Source organism: Triturus cristatus, chromosome 2_2 (assembly GCF_964204655.1).
Source record: "Triturus cristatus chromosome 2_2, aTriCri1.1, whole genome shotgun sequence".
In the NCBI taxonomy this organism is placed as follows: domain Eukaryota; kingdom Metazoa; phylum Chordata; class Amphibia; order Caudata; family Salamandridae; genus Triturus; species Triturus cristatus.
The window spans coordinates 404,212,722-404,235,173 of record NC_140582.1 but is presented as its reverse complement, the minus strand read 5'-3'; positions in this window follow the sequence as shown (position 1 = coordinate 404,235,173).

Here is a 22,452-nt window from a genome sequence, read left to right as displayed (position 1 = left end):
GGCTTAGAAAATACATTACCACCTAGTGCCGCCAAGTCAGTCTGAGTCCGGAACAGGCATAGGTGCGCGGTGGGTCTTTCGATTGGGAAAAGTTTTTTTAATGAAATCCAGTGCAGCTTTGGGTGTTTGGAAGATCTTCGGGCGCCCGTCGTGTGTGATGCGGAGTCTCGCCGGGTACAGCATGGCGTATTCAATTTCCAGTTCCCTTAATTTCTTTTTGGAGGAGGCGAAGTCCTTACGGGCTGTTTGCTCCGCCATTGTGAAGTCTGGGTAGAAGAAGATATTATTACCCTTCTAATTTATCTGCTGCTTCTCCCTCGCCACGCTTAGAATTATGTCCCTGACTCTGTAATTTAGGATATGCACAATTATGGGTCTTGGCGGTCCACCGGGGATTGGGGGAGGTACAAGAGATCTGTGCTCTCGTTCAACAACAACAGGTTAGAGAAACTCTCAGTGCCAAAGATGTCTCGTAGCATATCCTCCAAGTAGATTTCCATTCAACCTGTGTTGGTGCTTTCCAGAAGCCCAATTATGCGCACATTATTTCAGCGGGATCGAGCTACCAAATCTTCGTTCTTCTGTTGGATAATCGCCAATAATTTATCCATCTCCGCACATTTGCGTGTCGTTGCACTAGATTCATCCTCGACCGTAGATATGCGCAACTCTTCCTCCGTGAGTCTTTCACCTTACTTGTCTAGTTTAGACGCCATATTGTCTACTCGTTGCGTTAGGGTGTCAAGTTTGCCATTGATGGCTTGGAGGCTCTGTTAGATGGCCTGTAGGGCACTGTCCATCTTGGATTGCTGTTCATGGTCTGAGTCCAACTCAGTGTCTGAGTGCGTCGCCATCTGTTTGTTGGATCGTTTGCTTTCGAATGTCAGCTTAGGTTGTTGTTTTTCTGGCTTACCCATGTCAGCTGTATCTATATCACTTTAAGAGTGCTGTACGGGACTGTTTTCCTGTGGTGGTGGATATTGGTATTGCGGTGATTTGTTGTCGCCGATGAGATCGGCTATCTCCTGCTTGGATCACCCTCATCGTGGGCTCATTGTGGAGGCGCAGCGGTATGTAAATGGTGCGTTGATGAACTGCCACTTCCCAATACGTGAGCCCTCTTTGTCAAGGAGGAATAATATGGTATCTGTTGTCTACACAGCAGAAAGGCACAAGTGGCATGAGTAAGCTTATTGCTGTGTCCTCTTGTTATCGCAGCACAGCAGCGTGTGAGCCTGCAGCTAGGGCATCAGGACTGAACAAATAGCATCCCGCCCTCTAATAAGACATGCATGGAGTTTTATTATCTTAATACCCGCTCGCTGACCAAGCACCAATTAGAAATATTTCACCTTCTTGACTCTAATAAACCTAACTTACTTCTTCTCTCAGAGACCTGGCTCACTGCCGATTCTCTACCGGACATCCTGACAGGAATTCCTACAGGGTATTATATACTCCACGCCAATAGACCCCCTGGGAAACCTGGTGGAGGAGTTGCAGCCATTATTCATCATAAATTTAGATTCACTGCTTTACCAGTCACTGACTTACCGTCCGTTGAGAGTCTTATCTTAAAATTTGACTCTACCCATTTCCCTTTTATCTGTGTGCTTTTCTACAGACCCCCCAACACATGCCCTCCTTCCCTCAGTTGGCTGGAGAACTCATTTCCCAATTAGTCATCAATAACGCGAAAATTATTATTATAGGTGACTTCAACTATTGGCCCTCGGACATTAAGGAAAGCACTAGCTCTCTGGAATTCACTGACCTCCTCTCCGGGCTTAACTCTACCCAGCATGTCCATGCAGCTACTCATGTCAAGGGTCACATCTTGGATCAGGTATGGACTGCCAACCTGACTATTACTCCCCCCTTCATCTCCCTATGTCCCTGGTCTGACCATCATGTTATCCATTTCTCCCTGATTTCCTCCCCCCTCGTTAAACCCCTGACTCTGGGCAAGCATTGGGCCAGAAATTGGCATCGGGCCAATAAGGATGAGTTTTGTTCCCTACTACTAACCTCCATTCCTGCCGAAACGGATTGCCTTAACAATCAAGCTGCCGCCATCAAGTGCTGGCTTGATTCAGCCAGCAATGCTGTTGCTCCCTTTAAACCATCCACTCTCAGACGTCCTCACGATGCCTAACGCTGGTTTTCTAATGACCTAAAAATAAAGAAATTAGCACTTAGACAGGCGGAACGCAGTTGGAGACGCAACTACTCCTTGGAAAGGAAAGCTACGCACATTAGGCTGTTAAATGACTATAAAAAATCAGTTATTCAGGCTAAATCCACGTATTTTTCCTTGAAAATCACCAACTCAGCAACCAAAATTAAAGATATATTTGCCATTGTGGATGAATTATCTCTGCCTGATAGAGTAACTGTTAAACCACTCCCTTCCCAACAGTTATGTGATGCTCTAAATGATTATTTCCTGCAGAAAATTGCTACTATCAAAAGTAGCATACCCCCGCCAGCGCCCCTCACAAATTCTGTGTTCTCATTCAAGAATTCGCAGGTGCTAGATCAGATACCTCTGATCTCGAAAGAGGAATTTCTTGCCCTCGTAAAGAAGGTTGGATCCGGCTCCCCAACAGACCCCTGTCCTCCTCACTTCCTTCAAGAAGCATTCTCCACGTGTCCTGATCCCCCTTTATCACTTCTTAATAAATCCTTGAAACTAGGTCTAGTTCCCGACTCTTTTAAAGTCACCGAGGTTGTCCCCATCCTCAAAAAACCCAACGCCGACCCTTTAAATCTCACCAATTATCGTCCGATTTCCCTACTTCCTTACCTCAGTAAGATTCTGGAAGCCCATGTCACCAAATGTCTCAGTTCGTTTATTGAACTTTCACTTTTTCTCGATCCCCAGCAGGCTGGCTTCAGACCAGCTCATTCCACAGAGCTGGTCTTACTTGCAGTCATGAACGAACTCAGAAAGCGGGCCGATGGTAACATCTCTCAGGCCCTTATCCTCCTAGATCCTTCTGCTGCGTTCGACACGGTCGATCATAATCTTTTGGTCGACCGTGTCGGGAACGCTGGCATTCAGGGAACCGCCCTGAAATGGATCTCCTCCTTCCTTGAAAATCGGTCTCAGGCTGTTCGCCTAGACACTTTTTCTGCCAGGAGGGCAAGCTTGACCTGCGGAGTCCCTCAGGGATCCTCTCTTTCCCCCTTGCTCTTTAATTTGTACATTTTTCCCTTGATCTGCTTCCTACGTAACTGTGAGGTGGCTACTTTTAACTATGCTGAAGATCTTCAATTAGTGTTTACAATTGACACCTCCACCACGTCTGTCTCCAGGTTTTAGGCTACCTTATGTTTCATTAGTAACTGGATGAACGCCAGTCAACTTAAACTCAATCCTGATAAAACTGAGCTTGTCCTGACTGGCGGTACCTCCAACCTCTGGAATGACAGCTACTGGCTACCAATTTAGGCAATCCCACCCAACCTGCTGACTCCGTGAAAAGCCTTGGAGTCATTATAAGTAAAGATCTGACCATGAAAGCTCAAATCAGCACTGTGGTATCATCTTGTTTTTTTCATTTTCACAGAATCCGTAAGATCTCGAGATTTCTAACTACCGAGGCCCTCACCTTAGTTCTCATGGCCCTAGTTATCTCTCGCATAGATTATGCAAACTCATTGTATGTTGGCATTCCGGTCTACCAACTTCACCGCTTACAATTGGTTCAGAACCAAGCAGCCAGACTTATCTTCCAACAACCGAGACATCAACATGTCCGTCCCTTGATGAAGAGCCTTCACTGGCTTCCAGTAGTAAAACGTTGCATTTTCAAATTGGGCTGCACTATCTTTAAAGCCCTAGCCGGCCTTGGCCCAGCTTTTATTTCATCCCTGTTACTTCGCTACACACCTTCACGCGCTCTCCGTTCCTCTCATTCAAACTTCCTCGTCGTTCCCCCCCCTTTAAACGGAAAAAACACGGCGGCCTTAGTTTCTCTTTCCTGGCCCCCCAACTTTGGAATTCCCTTCCTATTGAGCTCAGATTTGCAACCTCTCTTTCTTGATTCAGAACCCTCCTTAAAACCCTTCTATTCACACAGGCTTATGCATAAGTCATGGTCATTACACTTCTGCCGCATCTCTCCCACTAGCGCCATGAAACCGTTTGGTGTACGAGAGCTGTATAAGTATTTTTAACATAACATAACATAACATCGCGGCTCCTCTGCTCTTGTATTGTCGAGGCTATATGATGATCACCGCTCTCAGTGGAGATTGCGTTGTCCGGCGCGCTGCAGCAGGTCCTTATCACCTGTTTGCGCCAGCGCGGATCGGCACATATCACAGAACAGTGTCGACCGTGTGTAAATATTATTCTGTAAGTTGTAGGAGCGGACCGCTGTCTGAGCATGTACCGTTTAGTTGCCAAGGGTCCCGCTGGGCTCCGCTGTCATTCCTCCAGCGCCTCTTCAAAAATGCCGCTTCATGGATGGTCGTTCTCCGATTCTAGGAGTTGTGCAATAGCGCTCTGGTCGAGGGTTCTGCCGGTGTGAGTAGGGTGTCTTGCTGGCTCCACTTCAATGACTGTTTGTCTATACTCACTGCCGCGCCGCCATTTCACACCGCGGCTGCGATTTTGCAGTTCCCGCTGCCGCCATCTTGATTATGCATCCACGGCTGGGAGGTCTCAGCCGCCAACGCTGATTTCTCAGTCGTCGCTGTGTTCTGTTCACATCCGAGAGTAGTAACGCATAGCTAGCGGGTTCCGGTGTACTTATCGGTGTTTCTGTCTTGGCTGGGCACACCAGAACTGGCTATTTAGATAGAATTGTGATCCCGACCAGCAGAGCGGCACTAATGTGCAGCCATTCTGCAGCGTGCCTTCTAGCACCCCCGCTAATTTTCCTCTTTACAAACTATGCTAGTATCCCCCATTTTCTAGTTTTTTTCCCATGCCCATTCATTACTCGCTTGTTGAAGAGATCAGGGATGGCATAGGGGCTGTTCAGCAGTATATAAATAAAGCGAGGCACTGCAATATTTTATATATCACTGCCTTCCCCATATTGGGCAGCAGTAGGGTGACCCAACGTTGTATGTCCTTAGGCTCACAAACCAGTAATGGGGCCAGTTTATCATTGTAATGTGTGTGGTCATCTCTGGAGATCTACCACCCCAGATATTTTAAATGTTGTGTTTCCATCTTAAGTGGTAAAGGGAGGGTGTTCTTCGGTGTCCAAGTGCCCATTGGGAAGATCAGGGTCTTTTCCCAGGTTATGCCAAGGTGGGAGTATTAGCCATATATTGTAAAAATCTCATTGAGTCATTCTAGGGAGATATTTATTGCCACTAAATATAACGGTATGTCATCAGCATATAATGATATTGTTTCCTCCCAAGGGTCTTCCCAACACCAGCCCCATACTTGCGGGTCTATCCAAATCAATTCCGTCAGGGCCTCTATTGTTAAGGCGAATAGCATTGGTGACAAGAGAAAACCTTGCCTTATACCCTTGCGGGTGGATAATTCTCTGGAAATGACCCCTTTACTTTAATTCTAGTGCTGAGATTTTTGTAAAGGACCCTGACCCACTTCAGGAATTTGGGACCAATACCCATTTTCCCCATGATAGCAAACATGAAGGGCTAGTCTAAGAAGTCAAATGCCTTATGTGTATCCAGACACACCATTACCAGTGTCCTCTTGAGCCCCTCTGCCGCTGTTATATTGTTATTAATTTAGCTTGGTTGATCGTTGTGGTATGAATCTGTTCTGGTCGGGATGGACTAGATCCGGGATCACACTACAAAGTCTATATGCTAATGCTTTGCCCAGTATTTTGGTATCTACATTCAGAAGTGAAATTGGGCAGTATGAGTCCCATCTGTCTTTGGGTTTGCCCCTTTGGGATAAGAAAAATCATTACAGTGCGTAAGTTCCTTTGAAGTTCCCCTTGGTAGACCTCCAGGAGTCCAGATACATCTCATGCAGTGGGGCTGCTACCCTCCCTGCCATTTGTTTGAAAAATTCTACCAGCAATCCATCTGGACCTGAAGTTTTCCCTGAGTGAATCTGTGTAAGGGCTAGAGTTGCTTCCTCCTTCGTAAGTTCCTCCTCAAACTTATGGGTCTGGTCACTGTCTAACCATATGCCTAAGCAATCCCTTGCAAAGGCCTGTAGGACCTGTCTGGGGGATGTCAGATGTGTAGCATAGAAACCCTGAATATGGTCAGTCAGAGCAGTGGCTATCTCTTCACTATTCATTACTCTGGAGCCATCTGGTGCCATCAAATCTTGAATGTGACTCTTTCCCACTTCTTTAGTATGTAGCCATGCCAGGAGTTTCTCGCCTTGTCTCCTGCTTCATATAGTTGCTTTTGTTTGACCAGGTATGCTGACTACCTTCACCTGTGGCCACCGTGCGATATTCTTCTATTTATAGAGGACGCGGGTCTGCTTATCGTTTGAGAGTTGTTGGGCTAAGGTTGACTGACACTTTTTCCAGCACAAGGCATCTCCGAGCACTTTGTCTTTTTTCCCCTGTTTCATCTGATATAATCACTCCCCTTAATGTGGCCTTATAGCTTCCCATAGTACCACAGCATCCATGTCTGTGAGAGTGTTCTCTTTAAAATAATGTTCTGTGACCATCTCGAGACATTCCACCACGGCTCTATTTGTAAGTCTCCATGCTGCCATTCTTCATTTTACGTTCACCCTATTTTCTTGTTGTAGCTAAAGAAATGCTGAAGGAAGAGTGGTCTAAGATACCACTCCCTCTGTATTCGGCATAAGGAAATCTGTGGTGTAAAAAGGTAATCGATTCTGGTGAAGGTTTTGTGGGCTCCAGAATAATATGAATACCCCCCTTCGGGACTTGTGCAGGTGTCTCTAGATGTCACTATACCCCACAGCTTGTACAACGCTCTATAGTGTCCCTGGCATCGAGCTGTGTGTCTGTGGTGTGTGGGACAATTCTATTTGTGGATGTAGTGTTATGTTGAAATCCCCCTTCAAAATAGTTGTGGCTTGTGACAGATCTAGGAATTGCCATCCCCGCAGTTGCAGGGTATCAACTGGTAGCCCTAGTTGAGCATAGACATTTATCAATGCTAGGCTTTCTTCTTCCCAGCTTTCCAGAACTGCTGTATATTGTCCCAGGCCAACTGACCCTACCCCCTGTCATGTGAAACGATATTGCTTTCTTCATTAATGTCACAACTCCTCTGGATCCATAGGTGTAGTCAGAATGACTGACCACTGTATACTTTCTCCTACCTAGGAATCCACTGTTTGTGCCCATAAGGTGCGTTTCCTGCAGAAACACCACATCTGCTGCATATCACGTCAGGGATTTGGTCAGCTGGCCTTGCTTAGTTTTATTCCCCAATCCATTAATGTTCCATGTTAATATCTTAAGGGCCTGTGTCTTCATATTTGCCATTTCTGACCCTCTCAATGTATGTATATTCCCCACCTGGGTCTTGACTTTGGTTTGACCCATGGTCTTTTCAAGTCCGTTAGATTGTGACCATGGTAGAGTCCTGTCTTTCAGGAGGTTTAATTGATTGTAGTATCAATGTTCCATGCCAGCAGACTTCAGTCTCTGTGCCTGAGAATATTTGATAGTCTAGTAAATTCATATAGTATATTGTAAGTCTAATAACTTTGAAAATAATATTTTTGACCCAATTTACTAACATTTGATGCAATACAATATAGAAATCCATGATTCTGTGCTGTATTGTGTCAAAGGGAGAGGAAAAACAGTGCCAAATCTATAAAGAGAAGTGGCTGCTGTTCTCTCCTCCAGTGCTGGTGCAGCTATGGCTGCTATGTGCTGATGCACACACCCTTGCAACCGACTTTGCATCAATTTGCCCAACTTTTCAATGCTGTTGGAAAGTAAAAACACCACAAAACTTTACACAGGGTTTAAGTTCCAAAAGTAATGCAAAAGCACTAAATCTGGGCTTTGTTGCACTAATGTGTTTCTAAGAATGCTGAAGTGACATTGGCTCAGGGGAAATGATCAGTGCTGGGACCCTGCATTTCCATTACTTCTCTTGATTCTAGACAGAACATATCTACTGACATGTGAAATTGAACGTTAAGATAAAATTAGTTTTTGTCATAACCATTATTTTTACTTTAATGAGTTAGAAACAATATTTCGACATGTTACTCAACCAAAATAAGATGTTGCTGAGATTTTCGTATCAAAGAACTGAATTTTGTTTTAATTATTGTTGCCATACAGAACTGTACCTCGTAGAGAAGTGTTTTGTTTCTTTGAAGTCCAAGTTTGAATTGCTGCTAATGCGTGGATGAGTTAATTATTGATCATAAGTATTGTTTCCCTTTCATGCAGGACTCTACCCAGGGACATCTGAAAGTTTGTTTGTCCCCGAGGCGAGACATGTTTCGGTGCACCTTGTTTAGAATAAATTAGAATGTGCTACATAGTTTAGTTGATCCACACTCTTGTGATGTGTAACAATATTAAATTATATGAGCAACTTTCAGAATTAGCGGCATTCAAATGCAGACAAAAGCTCAAATTGCTTGGTGTCCACCAGAAAAATAGTACCAAAAGAAATTTTGAACAGGCTTTAATAAAGGCATTTTATTAGGGCACTTGGATCTTGTTTTTTTTATTTTTATTTCAACAATAGTATTTTACATGAAATTCAGTGTCTAACCAGTCTACTCCATTCACATTAGGATGAGCAATGCAAGGGTGAATTGGTGGAAATGTAGTGGGTTTAGATCATTATAAAAAAATAGGACAGAGGCACATAGCCCTTTAAATTTTAGCTTTCTTTGATATAAAATGATACTAATAAATGTTTTTAAGTTCAAAAATGCATTTTTAAAAATACAATACAGAGAAATACAGCAACAAGTGAGAGGTATAAATTGGTGAGTCATGATATGGTAATAATATAATTATTTATTGAAAAGAAAAAAACTATTTGATCAAAAGTAAACACTAGGCTAATACTAAATAGAACATATCTCTGAAACGTATACAAATACAAGAGTGCTACATACAGCAAACAGCATTTTCTTTTTCTTTTATACCGTTGAGGGGAGGGGAAGAGAGGAAAAAAGGGGGACTTTTTTTTGCCATTCTTAATTATTGATTAACCTTGTAATACTTACTCTTTTTCTTAGAAACTCTTTAAGAGTTTTGACTGACAATTTGCGCCACAATTCACTTCCTATATGTGATGCTTATATGCAGACTATAATATGTTCTGTATTAATGCTATTTTTCCTATTTTTCAATTCTGTAACCTGATTGATATTTGACTAATGAATAAAGAGTCAGAGAACCTTAACTGTTGACTTAAAATAAAACCCTTTAAAATAACTCACCACTCTCATTATTGCCTCTAATATTGTTTGCATTTAATTTTCATATATATGTAAAGTCTCCTGTTTGGTGAAACACAGTTATCAAAAGATCCATCATTTTTACCCCCTTTACAGCGGTAAACCATAGGTAATGAGGTTTTGAATAGGGAAATTACCAGGTAATTACCGCTGGGTCCGTTTTTGGTAGCAGAGTTAAGGTTAGTGCCATCACCAAAAGGAGCATAGTTAGTTTAATGCCTAGCGCTAGAAAATAATTGCCCAAGCTAGATAAAGTCCTGATTCCTGTGCTCAGAACATGAAGACTGGCAAAGCAGTACTGGAAAGGTGATACAAGAAGGAAATTGCTGGAGTGGTGTGAGTATTAATAGGGTTGTGAAATGTTAATGTGCTTGCAGGTATGTTTTTTTGGTGTTGAAAAATAGTAAGGGTTTTGACTGTGGATGAAAGTTTGCTCATTTATTGATTATTGATTTATGTACTAACATTCTATGTTGAGTCGCATCACGTTTTATGTTGTTTTTGATGACTTCTGGGATGTAGGAAGTCGGCTATTTGTAATGATTCCGTAGTAGGGCAGAGGTAAGCGCTGCTCTCGGGAAAGACAGAATTATTGTGCCCTGTAGGTACATGGGGAAATAGTGTGACGATTGAAGTTGCACAACGCATTGTTTGGGTTCGATTTGGTAACATCCTTGTGTGTTACTGTCAGGGACTTTTCTGTATGAAAGAGGTGTATGGGTAGCGAAGGTCACCTGTGAAATTTTGGTCTTAGGTACCAGGAGTCTAAAGGGCACTCTGATTACGCTTATCACGGGAAAGGTAATAGGTGTTCCCTAAGCTTGATAGAAGGATAAAGTAGAGGGAAGTGCTACTTTATTAACAAATGAAATAATTCTGTAGTAGGGCAGAGGTAAGTCCTGCTCTCAGGAAAGAAAGGATTCTGTGTGAATGAACTTCATTTTCCGTATGAAAGTGTGTGAATGAAATAGCATTCAGGTTAATTTTTAAACTCTGGTTTTATTTCTCAGGAGCAGAGCGTCTCCAACTACGTGTCTTAATTCTGGAGAAACGGTTAGCTAATGCTTGTTAGAAGGGTAAGGTAGAGGGAAGTTCTACTTTATCAACGGAAGTAACGATTCCGTAGTAGGGCAGAGGTAAGCGCTGCTTTCGGGAAAGACGGAATTCTTGTGAAAAAGGTCATTAACTATCTCTTTGTTAGTGAAACAGACAATGGTGGCGTTTTTATGATGTCGTTACTAACAGATTTTGAGTAAAAGAGAACGTAAGAAAAAGATTGCCGTAAGATTTTGTAAAGGGAGGGCTAGTAGCAGGAGGAAAACTGATGTCCCAAAGGGCCATGCTGGCACTGGACGAGACAGTGGGTGTGTAGTGAGCCCTGTTTGTAAAGAAGGGGTCTTTAGCTGGAGTTAAACGGACTGAAACTGTCAATTGTGGCAGGATTGGAGAAAATAAATTGCATTAAGATATTGCAGAAATAGAATTGTTTCAAGGTTTAAAGAAGCTGTTTAGAGGTAAAGTGAAAAATCCGTCTTTTATTGGTGATTCTCCTGAAGGAACACCTGTGCATTTTATGTCTACCAATTTGGGACAAAATTCATGTATGTGGGTTCACCAATGGTGCAATATTACTGAAAAAGAGGGTCCTTTGAGGTTTCCAAAAGATGGTACTTTTGAATTGCAAGTTATTGACAAATTAAGGCAAGTGTTATGTGAAAGAAAGACACCATCTAGAGCTGCACAATTTGAGGCCTTAAGCATGTGGGAAAAAGCAGCAAGAGACAAAGCAAGTGAGGATAGAAAGGTAAAGCACCAGATGCAGGAGAAGGGAATTAACGATGATAAAAAGCTTCAAATAAATAATGATTATGGGGATGAAATAATGGATGCATTGTTAACTGAGTGTCCGCCACTTTATGTGGTTCCCATTAAAAATACTGATAGATAATAGTGTACAAGTAAGTACTACAGTGGCTATGGCTTCTGTTGAACAGAGAGAAATACAGAATGAGAGAAATGTGCAGACATTTCGGATTGACCCACTACCTGTTGATTCAGCACTGACAGTGATACCGCCAGGTGTTACTGCTTTAAATGTGACTGATTCAGTGAAAAAACTACAAACTGCAGATGCACAGACAGTACCTAGACAAATTATGACTGTTCAAATTAATATGAGCCCTACTCAAACGGTTCAAAGAGTTGTAGAAGGAGTAAATATGTCAGGGTTTATTTCAGAAACTCAGAATGCACAGATTATTGAACAGAAATTACCCCAGACAGTCCAAGCATTGAAAAATGGTGTTTACAGCACCCACAGCCCAGGATAAGATGAATATATTTGAAGATGGGGTTTTTCAAACCTAATTTGAGGAAGCAGCAGTAATTAAAAAGATTGAAAGCATGGGGGAACAAATTAACCCAGACACCGAAAAAGAGAAACAGCCTAGTGTTTTAAATTCAACATTTAAACATGAAGAAATTAACAGTCCTTGCTATTTAAATCAGGAAAATATGAACCAGTGTGAGGAAAAATAATTAATTTCCCTGAGTAAGGAAACAAATACATGTGCAGTAACTACACATGGTAGACTGACCGATTTGGCTCAAAAATATTAAATACATTTTTCAGGAAGTTTTCCATTTCAGAAAAGCTTCAGGGTACACATAAATGAAGAGGCAAATGAGACAATGTGTTCTTCAGAAATGCAATTGCACATTGCAGATACGAAATATTTTTTTAAATGCAATGGATTTGAGAAATTAGGAGACAAGTGCACAAGAAAACATGAGAAGAAAAAGAAACCACCAGACCTAGCAAGGAAATTGGATAAGAAAAAGAAGCCACCAGATTTAGTTGAGGAAAATAATAAGCAGAATGAGGGAGAAGCTTTTGCTTGCTCATTGAGAATAATGGTGGGAGAAGTGCATGTTCATGTGCCACGGAACAAAAGTAAACTTGCAGAATTTCTGAACACATTCCCGAAATTGAGAGACAAACCTATGCTATGGTACCCACATGTTGATGGATTTATCGAAATTTTAAAGGAGTTGTGTACTAATATGGAAATGATTTTTGTCACTGCCATGCAAACTAAATTATGGTTTAAATCTAAAGTTGCGGTGCAAAGGCCATGTGAGGAGACAGTGAAAAATGTTTGCATGAATGCACCATCAGTTTCTCTTTTTGTTGAGAAAAATGAAGCAGTGATTACTTTTCTGAAGGGCAGAGTGCCAGGAAAATATGTTAATTGGGTACAGATTAAAAGAACAAAACAGGAGCAAAAATTGGTTCATGAGTTTTGTGAAAGTGTGTGTTTAATGTTTCAGCAAAACAGTGGTAGAGAATGTCCTGATGCCACTAGCATAAGATTTTTTTGTGACTCAGTTGGTTATTGGTTTAATATTTTCTGATCAGATCAGTGTTCACATACAGCAAAAGCTGATAGAATGGCATCTGAATGATGAAGGTTACTATTATGCTGGACAGGGAATGAAGCCAAAAGAGTTTGAAGAAAAACCTATGATGGTACAGAGAAGGTTTGCACAGAAACGTTTTCAGAATAAGCTGTTTGCAGAGAATAAAATTGTGGTACAGGGTGATGTTTCACAAGCAGAGGTAAAACGTGCTCAAGGAAGATTTGGTGTTCCACAGGATGGTAATAAAGGTGTTTTGGTTTGCGCAAATTCAGGTATGGATGTTGTACTGCTGGAAAAAGTGTCCTTTTGCCATCTTTGTGACAGATTTGAGCACTGGAAGAAGAAATTTAAATTTAAACATGATGCAGCAGTAGGAAATGTGGAAAAACAGAGAGAAATGCAGGTGCAAGAGGTGCCAGTTAAGCAAATGCAAATGTCAGTTCAGAAACAGGTACCAAAGGCAGGAATTTTTCGAGCCAATATTGTCCCACAAAATATGGAAAATGCTAAAATTAATTTAAATAAGTTGTCCAGAGCAAATGTGAATTATTTCCAGAAACAAGGCCCGACAGGAAAACAATTGTTTTGCAAATTAAACAGCACAGATTACTGTACACCAGATAATGTTAATTTTCAGATTCCTGATGAGGATGTACATTTTAAAATGGCCCAACAAGAGACAGCTGTAGCATTGTTTTCAGAAAAGACAGTTGAAAAATTACCTTCTGATTTGAAAGCAATAATAAACACAGAAATAAGAGAGTTCACAGAGAAGGATGTAAGATTAATAAAATGTGCAGAGCATGTCTTATTCAAATTATAATTAGATGACATGTATTCAAGAACAGCATCAGTTGCAGGAATTTTACCAATAAAAGGATTTTTTTATGGAATTGATTGGAAGTTTATGTAACTTTCTGATCACAGGTTCGCAGAAACTAAATGAAAAGAATAGATTAGAGCAGCAGATTAATAGCATTATTTTTTTATGTTGTCCTGTGGTACCGAATCCAGCCAATATATTTTTTCACATTCCATGTGCTGAAGAATGGCTTACTGTTATTTATTTTTGCCAAGTTCATGTCACAGTGCCATTGCATGAAGCTAGTGAGGAGTACTGTCAAAAAGAAAATGAATGGCTGGGACACATAATTGGAAAGGGAGGTAGAAAGGTGTCACCAGAGAGAGTGGAAATAATTTACCAGATGAATCCACCTCAAATTCAGAAAGAAGGCAGGACGTTTTTGGGAATGGTTAGCTGCTGTAGAGAGTGGTTGCTAAACCTTTCCCTAGTGGCTAAGCCTTTACAGAGGCTGACACACAAGGATGTGTCTGATCCGCTTCCATTGGACAACAATTGCACAAAAACATGCCTAGAGTTGAAAATGAAAAGGTGTCGCGCCCCGGCACTAGGAATGCAAGTTTATTTAAAAGAAAATACACCGATGTGTAGTGAGAGGGAGGGCTGCGCTCTCTCAGTGCCTGTTCAAAAACATGAATTTGTTCAAAGGTCTGTGACATATTTCCCAATGACCCTTGACCCCACCGTCACAGAAATGCCCAGCTGCCTTAATTTAGTAGCTGTGGTAGATGTCAGTCATAAAAAGAGTGATTTTATAATAATGGCATTTCCAATTATTGTAATGGTTGCTTTCTTTGTGGAGTTGCTTTGGGAAAATACTGTGACCAAGAAATGTCTAAATTCAAATGTATTTAGCTTACTGCCAGCAAATGAAATTGTTTGTCATCAAACTGAGCCTAAATATTTAAATAGCACGAATTTATGCCTGAAACCAAAGTTAGACTTTAATGATGAACGTCTGATTCAGCCCAACCATTTTGTAGATGGACCATATTTGAAAGGTAACAATGACACATTAAGTGCAGCACATGCTGGGCTTCCTATACATTATGTTGTCAAAGTTTCATGGCTGTCAACAGTTACCGCAGCCCAAAATTCGAGATTGATTGCCCTTACCATAATATGCAATATAATTTCTCATTTGGGAGTCACTGTTGTCCTGGGAAAGAGAAATGCTAATTCAGTTGCACAATATTGTATCCTGTTAGTCTCAAATGTGTTATTTCAAAAGCTGATGCCCAGGTATAGATTGCCAGTTTCTCTGAAATCAGATCATGATGAGGTATCAAAGATGATGAGTGCAGAACCACAGACTGGACAAGGAGTGGATTGTAGCTATCTGCCTGAAGTTTCAAGCATAATAAAGCAACACAAAGGCAGCACAGAGTTACACTTTGCAAAAGACTGTGTTACAGCGTCACCAAAGTTGCTTGAGAATTTACATGCACATGCACTTGTGAAAAACACAGATGATAAGACTAGCCATTGCTGTGAAGGTCTGACTGATGTGTAGTGTGCAGTTTCTCGCCAGATTGCAGCTGCTACACAAGATCTACATAATGAATGGTGCCAAAACTTTGATCTGAGAGATGCTGTGAAATGGAAAGGCCTGTTCCAAATGATCCTGGCAAAGACTGTTGTGAAATATGGTGGCCTTCCAAATTGGGTGCATGCCTCTCACACACGTATGGTCCTGTGTTCCCCTGATAAAACAGCTCCTTTTCAAGAAAAATGCCAGCAGTGGTCAAAAGTCCACAGAAGAGGGTCAGTCAAGCTGTAAGGGAACACACAGAGTTTAAAGCAGCACTAGAGAAAACTGAGGTGGCACTGGAAAAGCAAAAAGTGGAAACTGACTCAGATGAAAGCAGTATCCAAAGGGTGAAAGAGTCAGATGCAGCCGCTGAAGAAGAAATTAGTGCTGTGGGCCTACGAGTGGAGGTAGGAAAAAGCTGTCTAAAAGGGAATCCAAAAGGTTTGCAGTGGTCCCTTGAAAAATTATTTGCATCCATAGCTGAAACATCTGAATCTGATCAAAGTGAAAATAAAAGGGAAAGGCTTGGATTGGAAAAGTGCACGGAATTGATGGTGCTCTGTCAGAGTTTTTCAGCACCTGAGTGGTCAAAATGCATGGAAAAAGTACGGGATGCCACACTGTTTGAGCCACCCTGAAGGCAAGCAGGTGACAAGGAGCCAACATTTGCTGAAACGATAAATGAGAACTGTCAAACTGTTCCAAGAAGCTACTTACAGAAATCTGCACAACAACATTTGAGCTTGACCATATATGATCTGCTTACATGCCAAATTTGTGTGGCCTTAGAAATAGAGGTAACATTGTTATATGTTCAGCTTTTGTAATAACCAGTGATAAAGAACATACTAATTTAGTAGGGTTTTTCTTTTAGACACCTGTGTAGAAATATTTTTGGGAGAGAAAAACATATATTTGACTCAACTAATGATTTGTTTTTTTTAAACAAATGTAACATGTGAAATTAAATTAGTGTGATCAATTTCGAAATCATTTGAGGTACAATGATTTGATATTTATCAAAAGGGTGAATTGATGGAGCTTAGATTTCACCTATAAAATGTATGCATTATTATATGACAAAAAGCTGCAGACATGAGTTCTAAAATGGCACGCAGATTGTGGCGCAAGCAAGATGAAAACATAGGGCCTGATCAGAATGCTTCAGTTTGGAGGTGCTTTCATGTGAAAACATGCTTAATTAGTTGAACAGCCATTTTTATATGTGATTAATCCATATGTAATCTCATTATAGAATGCACATTAATTTAGAAAATGTATTTGTACTTTCAAAATGGCATCATGTATTTTTGCAAGAGTAGAAATGTGCTGAATTGTGTTTCACAGTGTAGAAAACCACGTGATTTTAGTTTGCTTTAGTGGACTCAGCTAACTGCAGTTTGCCCTTGAAACATTAGTTTGGAATGTGCTCCTCTGTGCTAGCAACTTTCAATGAAAGGGCTCTGTTAAAAAATCCTGCCTACAGTTTCCTTCGACCTTCCAAATGTTACATAATTTTGTAGCCTGTTTAAACGTGGAGAGAAGAACACACTTTTTTTTCATAAATCACAAGACTGAAATTTGAACAGGAACAAGCCTGATTAATGACGTATCCAGTCAGCCCATGGGGAGATGATGTGTCTTGAAGTTCTGATTGGATCAGCACGTGAACGTTTACTTGAAATATGGCTTACAAGTGGGAGGAGTGCTTCTTTTGCCTTGCCTTGCTCCTCTTTTTTCATTTTTTCTGAGGGCCAGGCCCAGTTTCTGTGCTGGACACAGAGACAGGCTGCATTCTGTGGGGGCTATGGTGCAGCTTGAGACAGAGACACAGACTAGCACAGCGAAGCAGAGGCAGAGGGAAAGAGCTGAAAGGATCAGAACAGATTTAGATTTTAGGTGCTAAACTGCATTTATTTCTCTTTATGGGATATTTTTGCCATTAATAATTATTGATTAACCTTGTAATACTTACTCTTTTTCTTAGAAACTCTTTAAGAGGTTTGACTGACAATTTGCGCCACATTTCCCTTCCTATATGTGATGCTTATATGCAGACTGTAATATGTTCTGTATTAATGCTATTTTTCCTATTTTTCAATTCTGTAACCTGATTGATATTTGACTAATGAATAAAGAGTCAGAGAACCTTAACTTTTGACTTAAATAAAACCCTTTAAAATAACTCACCACTCTCATTACTGCCTCTAATATTGTTTGCATTTAATTTTCATATATATGTAAAGTCTCCTGTTTGGTGAAACACGGTCATCAAAAGATCCAATCATTTTTCACCCTTTACAGCGGTAAACCATAGGTGATGAGGTTTTGAATAGGGAAATTACCAGATAATTACAGCTGGATCACTACATACAGCAAACAGCATTTTCTTTTTATTTTATACCATTGAGGGGAAGGGAAGAGAGGAAAAATGGCGGAAAAACTCTATAACAATTAAGAACCTAAAACAATGAAGATTAAAAGATGTACATCAGAAATATTAGAAGGAGATTGAAGGATGAAGTTGAAGTAAAAAACTAGAAAATCAAGGAGGTTTGGGGGCTCAAATGTTTCGAATGTTAACTGTAGGAGGATTAGAGAGGTAAGAGGTCAAAGGCAACCAAAGCAAATCGCTCTTAATTGCTATCTGAATTGTAGGTAAATGTGCAGTGCCCAACCTATAGTTATGACGGACTAGGTTCAAGCATGCCTGAGATCACAAGAGGCAAAAGTGATACTCTCTCAGAGACTCCTCAAAGCACGTTGGGGTGGAAGAAGATTTGTGGTGAGAGCATTGGTGTAACAAACCTTGAGGGGGTCTCCCTGCAAGGCACCTGGGAGGGCCCCTCTCCGGGCTCAATCAGGATCCCTGCAGCCAGAGTGCTGTGCTGAGGGGGCCCCCTGGAGCTTGGGGTCCCCCCGCACCACGGGGGCTGCAGGGTGCTGTATTACGCCCCTGGGTGGGAGCCAAAAGGCTTTGGAACACCCTCCCGTTCAACATCAGAAATCTGTCTTCCCTAACGCTTTTCAGGGAAGCCATAAAGACCTGGCTTTTCACTGACTAATGCTTCTGTCTGCTTCTTGGTTTGCTAGCGCCAAGATACCACTGGTATTTGTACGCTGTATACATTTTTTAACATAACATCAGAAATTTTGTTAACATTTTCCCAATTGGAAGAATTGACTTGAATGGCCTCTGCCAAAAGAAGATCCACTAACATGCTCTGGACCTTATATCCAGACCAAATGTCAGAACATCCTCCAAGAAGGATACAAACAATGTTATAAGGGATGGAAATGGGAAAAAAGTTCAGATATTTTTATACTTGCCCCCAAAAGAAAGAAACCTTTGGACAATAAAAAAACATATGAAGAAAATCCCCATTAAGGGCGTTACATGCCCAGCAAATATTATTGTTCAAAATGTTCATTTTGAATAAAGAACAAGGAGCTAAAAATGCCCTAATATAAATGAAGAACATAGTCTGAGTAGTACTGGCAGACTAAGAAGTATGAAGTATTTTGAGCCATAAATCATTCCATGTAGAAATGGAGAAAGAAGACTGAAAATCATGTTCCCAAGAGTCTTCAATGTTAGACTTAACTCTATCTGATTGGTAAGAATAAAGTTGTTCCTGCAGAAAAGAAGCTTTGGCTCCGGTGGAGAAATCATAAGATTTAACAGAGAAGGAATAGTGGAGGGGTCAATGATATTTTGTTTAATAGTGTCTAAAAGAAGGGCACATTTGGGCAGATAGGAGGAGGGTAAGTGGGAGTGAACATGTAATTCCTCAAAAGGAATAAATTGATTATTGGATTTGATCTGAGAAATGTAAATTATACCATTGGCCATCCATGGAGACCACTTACAGTTTTACTATCTATAGTAATACTAGGAATGTACCAAATCGGAGCATGAAACAATACTTGATAAGGTGTATAAACTTGAGAAATAAACATTTTTGCAATAAAGCATGAATGGTGTAATAAGGGAGAGGCCATAGACTTTGGCTTTTGAGCAAGAAGGAAAGATTGAAGAATGACAAGGGGGAAATGAGAGAACGTACAATAGATCTCAAGAGTGAGGGAAAATGAAGGGTTGATGTTCCTAAAGTTGACCATATTTGTTTGAGAGTAAAAGTGAAATGATGCTGTATAAAATTTGCAAAGTTGACACCACCAAGTCGTTTTGCCTTCTTAAGTTTGGACAGGGAAATCTGTGCAGGTGGGTTATTCCATAAGAACTTGGATAACATACTGTCAATAGGTCTGAAAAAAGTATGAGGTAACTGGAGTGGAAGCGTTTGTGGAAGGAAATTAATAATGGGCAAGAACATCATTGTAATTGTATCTAATCTGCCCACCCATGAAAGTTGGAGGGAGACCATTGAGCAGATAGTGTAGAGAGTCTTTGTTTTAGAATATCTATGTTAGCCTTAATAGTTTCCTTAATGGAGGGGGAATACATAACACCTAAGCATTTAATCTTAGAGGAGTTCCACAACAATTCTGTATCCTTAACATATCCTTAAGACAACATTCATTTAGAGACCTAACCTCAAATTTACCTATTCTCAGTAATAGTCAAAGATCAGACAGTATTGGGATAACAACCTAAAAAACTCTGGAATGAAGGTATGAGGGTTAGAAACGTATAATAGAATATTGTCCACATAAGCAGTTAATTTGATACTTAATTATCTGAGGGTTTAAACAGTAGAAATCTGGGAACTTCCTAGAGTTTCCAAAAATGGTTCCAAAGCAAGGATGAACAATAAAGAAGATAGAGGGCAAACCTGCCTATTACGTCTTGAGAAGGGGAGATATTGAGACTGTAGGCAATTTTGGAATACTGAATTGGAGGGGGAGGTATAAAGAATTTGAAAATACTGCCAAAACCTAGGGCTAAAACCATGCCATTTGACGGCATTGTTCCCAATTTACATGACAAAGGCCTTTATGGCCTTCAAAGTAACCGCTGCAATAGGTGTTTTACTTGTTATTGTCACAGCGAATAATATTTCAGAATGTGCAGAAGTTATCTGTAATATTAGGACCTTTAACAAAACCAGAATGTTTGATGCCTATTAAGGAAGGAATCAACTCATTAGCGTGGTGTGCCAAATTCTTTGAAAACCTTTTACAGTCAGTATTGATAAGAGATATTGGTCTGTAATTTTTGCACTCAGTTTGGTCCATATCTTTCTCAGGAACTAAACAGATCAGAGCCTCAGAAAAGGTCCTCATTGAGAACCTGAACCCAAAAGGTGATTTATAAGTAATGTTAGCATGATTACCAGAAGATTTGAGAATTTAGAATAGAATTTGAGCGCACAGCCTTCTGGGCCTGAAGTCTTATCGTTAGGGAGTTTGGAAATGGTGAAGATAATCTGTTTGCAAGAGATATCTGCCTCCAGTGGGGAAAAGTCAATCAGTGGGGCTTGAAACTTGAGAACTGTATGGAAGAAAGAATCAATCAAGGCTTGATTGGAATGTATATCTTCAGAGTACAATTGGGAATAGAGTTCAGCAAAGCAAGTCATAATCTACCGACCTTTGAATAATTGCATACCAGAGTCATCCTGAATGACTCCTATTTTTGACTGTTGCATTTTAAGTTTTAGATAATTATCCAATAATTTGCCAGCATTATTGGAGCCACCATAGTATCTGGCATTAATCTTTAAAAGGGCACAGCTAGCATTGCTATTGGATGTTCTAATAAAATGAAATTCGGTTGGTAAGAGTTGATTCAAGACATCCTTATGAGATGAAGAGTAGGATTTATGTTCTAGACTGTATTTTTTATAAGATACATAGTTGATAATATAGTTGTGTACTGCTGCTTTATAGGTATCCCAGACATGGTGAAACTGGACTTCAGGACTAATATTATTTTTAAAAAATAGGGTAGTAAATTGTTCGAATCCAATGACAATGTGCTGATCCTGCAAGAACCATTTATTAAAACACCTTCTAAAAGACCAGGCAGGGGAATCAGTTGGTTTCAGATCTATTATCACTGGCGAATGATCAGAAATAAGAATTGGGCCTAATTCAGCATAAATCAAATTTTGTGAAAGTTTTTTGTCTAAAACAACATAATCTATGTTAGAAGAGGAATGATGGGTGGGGAAAAGGGGAGCATTCTAAAAGGTCAGGATTATAAATACGCCAGGCATCAACTAACCCCCTGTGGGAAACTGCTCTATGGAACGCTTTCTGCATATTATTGGGAATGTATTTATAAGCAGGTGTTCTTTCTAAAACTGGGTCTAACAATTGGTTGCAGTCTCCTTCCAGAACAAGATTGTCATTCAATACTGACATAAGTTGAATTGAAAGTGTATCCCAGAACATCAACCCTAATAGGGCCATATACATAAGGAAAGGAATATGGGCACCCAATGATCAAAACTTCCCCAAGTCAAGCCACCGACCAGCAATGTCAATTTTTCTTGTTTTCAAAACATTGACCCTATAAACTTTTGTGAAATAACATAATCACACGATTTTTGTGATGAACAGCAGGGGAACAGTAAACCGAACCAACCCAACTCTATTTAAGCGAATTTAAGTATTTTTTATAAAGAGGAGTTTCTTGTAACAAAGTGACTTGACAAGAAAGTTTAGAAAGATGCTTAATCACTCTTTGTCATTTGATAGGGCTCCGAAGGCCTTTGACATTCCAAGAAACAATTCTAAATCTCTTTATTAAAACATGAATGAACTATATATATAGTCATCACAACCTCTACAGTCGTAATAAATATCATTGAAGATATCCTTATACACGTGACTAGTACAATATGGAACACAAAAAGAAATATTTAAAGAAACAGGAGGAAGGGGCAGGAGAAGAAAAAAATAAAGAACATGGAGTGAGTCTGAAGAATGACCCAAAAATGGTAAAGAAGAGGAATTTGGTAAACAGTCTAAATGAAATGAATCAGAAAAGAGAAAATTTGAGGGAAAAGCTAGAATGAAATAGAAGCATAACGGTTGAAAGATCCAACACTCCTGATCTGGAAAATAAAAGGTTAAGAAGAGAAGATGACTGGAGATGAGACACTGAAAATTACAAATAAGAAAGGAAGATAAAAGAAAAAACTACATGCAGCAATAAAGAAGATAAAATACAATAAATACTGTCTTAAAGGGGGAGGCTTGAGATGGCTACTCATATAAAGAGGAAAACAGACAATATCTGGACAACAGATATAGGAACATACATCGACAGCGATAAACAGTGGA